We start from the raw sequence: 2,970 nt of genomic DNA on the forward strand, positions 1-2,970 counted from the left end.
AGAGAGGACAGAAAAAGCAAGAAATGGAAAACGAGAGAAAGAAAGAGGGAGAAAGAGTGAGGCCGAACGACGCTCGAAGGAACGAGAAGAGGAATCGTTTACGAGGATGGAAATAGCAGACGGACAGGCCCTTCGTGATCCGCAAGCTGGCGTGTTCGAACTGCGACCGCTCGACTGCCGTTCTACGTGGTAGGGAGAAGAGGGTGGAAGAAGGGGATGCGCAGGGAGTGGGAAAAACCAGAGAGAAAGAGGACATTACAAAAGGCAAAGAAGAAATGAGAAAAACAATGAAAAGAAGAAAAACGGACGAAGAAGAGGGGTGAAGAGGGAATCAAAATGAGGAAGAAAAAGGACGAAAGATCAACATCGAAAGAAGAGAAGGAAAATGAAGAGGAAAAAAGAAATATTGCAGTCAGCAAAAATAGGAAGAAGGAGAGAGAGAGAAGACTGAGAAAGTTGAAAAACATCGAAGCGAGAGGGAGCCACAGTAATGACTATTTGGCGCAGCCATCAAAAGCAAAAAAGTTTAAAGGAAAAGAGGGGAAGTACCTACGTTGGTTAAACGGTGGTTGCGGAGGAAAAGCAGCGTTTTATGTTATTAAGTAAGAGCTAGACCAAAATAGCGCTATCACAGTTGCGATTAGATCAGCAACGGCGATGAAGAGCATTACGTAACGGACATTTGTTTTGTGGAGAGGAAAGGTATGAAAGAACAAAAAGAAGGGAGTAGAAAAAGAAGATATGGTTGCAGAGAAGGAAAGCCCACTTATATAGGGTGGAAAAATCGAGGGATAACGATCTTTTCGTATGAGCCTTTGAGAAAATAAGACGAAAAAGAGATATGTTTACGGTGATAACTTCATTTACATTTATAATGTAAATTTAAAGGACTTCAATTCTTAAATCTGAAGAAAAAAACAAATTATTAAAAGAACAAATCTCTTTTTAAACATTAAAGAAGGCACTCGTGTAAAACACATTAAGTGAGAGATCATAGGCCAAGTAAAAGATAAATTAGAAGAATGAATTTTTTGTATCATAATATTCTGATACACAATGAAAATCATACAAAATAGCACTAAAAAGACGTGTGCAAACTTTTGATTATTTAAAATTCGAATAAAATTGAAATAAGAGTTTCTCAAACAAGATCAAGCGACGATTGATTATAACATAAATTTTAAAGCTTCTCTTGAAAAGAAAGAATTAACGAAGGATAATAAAAAACGCGTAATACAATATTGAAGCAAAACTCAAGGCAAAGAAAGATAAAAAAAAAAAGTGCACAGAAAATGCAGGATGGAGTGGAAAAGGGTGAACAAGACAAAATGGAATGAAGAAGAAAGGGGATGCATTCATTTCTCGCCGAAATGCGGAAAAGGCCTTCCTTGCATCCCGAAAAGTGTATACGATAAGGACAGATCGTTAGGATGAGAATGGGAGGGGCAAGCGAGAGGAATCAGGACGGGGTGCGCGCGCGAAGTGGCACTAGACCATCGATCGACTACGCGGTGGTAGTCGCCACCGTTACCACCACCACCGCCGCCGCTGCCGCCGCCATCCTCGTAGCAGTTGAGCATTTTGTAGTGCACGCAGATTCGCAGGGCTGAGACTTTTTGCGTGAACACGCACGCGCTTAAAAAGAAAAACAAGAGTAGCGCAGCGGCTGCAAGGAATGAAAAAATGCATCGAAACAGAAAGGATAAAACGAAAGAAGCCGAAAATGTAGTGAAGAGCATAGGGTGAAAAACAAGGTGAGGCATTACGCATAGCGGCAGTAGCATTGTCAATTAAACCAATTAGAAAGAAACACACTTTGCAAAGAAATGAAAATGTGTGAATTATGTAAAATTTTAAGTATATATATTAAATATATTGCTATTTAGATTTTATTAGATAGTGAAGTCAAAAATAGGATGTTTCGTTTACAAAAATCGATTTGACTTTGATCATGGTGGTACTATCCAAGATCAAATTGATAAGGTCAGTAAATAGATAATTTTCGACTCTATAACTTTTGCATGAAATATTTTTCTCAGAAATGCTTACTTTTCAAGATATTTGAGAGGTCCAGGACTTTTTGCACATTCTGTACAATACATATGTACATAATACAATAAAGATATATATCTTTCACAGATTTGATGATGTATGACGTTTTGATCATGATACAGCAGATATACACGACGGCTGCTTTTGCAGAATGGAGCGCACCGACCAGCTTAAAAATTGAACCCAGGCATGAATGCCCAGGCGTAAAAATATCTCATCTTGCTTTTCACATTATGGTAAAGAGAATTGAAGATAGCACTTTAAGAAGTGTCCGTCTGTAAATTCCCGCTTTTGTTCTCACGATAAGCTGCTTGAAAATAAATAATAATAACAAATGCAGTCCAAGCAACTTGCTAAGACGAAAACAGTATGGCTTGTAGTCTTTGCGGTCTTCTGTGGAACAAGAGGGCCTAATGATAAATGAAGAAGTCATGTTAACACACTTCGTATATGTTACTAACGATTGCTTGACGAAGTTAGGTGCTTTTCAGCAAGAGACAAATGACACAGTAACATAGAGAATTATTATATCCTTGTTTGTTAATGTTAAACGAAGATAATATCACTGTTTCACATTATGTCGCTTGTTGGAAAACATCAGTTAATCTTAGCAAAATTATAAAAAATAATTTTTTAAAATATGACCCTTCGCACAGAATATTATAAAAAAACAATGATAAAATAAAAAATTTAATTTTTACACAGAAAAATGTACTAAATTTTACTCAATATTTATTTGAATAGTATTAGCTGAATGCTTTCTAAATCTATAAACACATATTTATTTCTTACAAGAATTATTTGTCTTATTTAATTATCATTTCTCATTGGATAAATACTTATTTATAGGTAAACATGTAACTTAAGACTATTAAAGTTAATTTATTGTTAGTATCATTAAAAAATATATATATTAAA

The 2,970-nt window shown here is 36.0% G+C and overlaps 1 long non-coding RNA gene across 1 annotated transcript; it reads left to right on the forward strand.

The window, feature by feature from the left end:
• The first annotated feature begins 1,132 nt into the window (after nucleotides 1-1,132).
• LOC108783183 (uncharacterized) lies at nucleotides 1,133-2,618 on the forward strand. The gene is made up of 3 exons (XR_001941014.1): nucleotides 1,133-1,754; nucleotides 1,887-1,983; nucleotides 2,140-2,618. It is a non-coding gene; the product is annotated as an uncharacterized LOC108783183 (long non-coding RNA).
• The last annotated feature ends 352 nt before the right edge of the window (nucleotides 2,619-2,970 follow it).

This window comes from Cyphomyrmex costatus, unplaced genomic scaffold (assembly GCF_001594065.2).
Source record: "Cyphomyrmex costatus isolate MS0001 unplaced genomic scaffold, Ccosl1.0 scaffold143, whole genome shotgun sequence".
Taxonomy (NCBI): domain Eukaryota; kingdom Metazoa; phylum Arthropoda; class Insecta; order Hymenoptera; family Formicidae; genus Cyphomyrmex; species Cyphomyrmex costatus.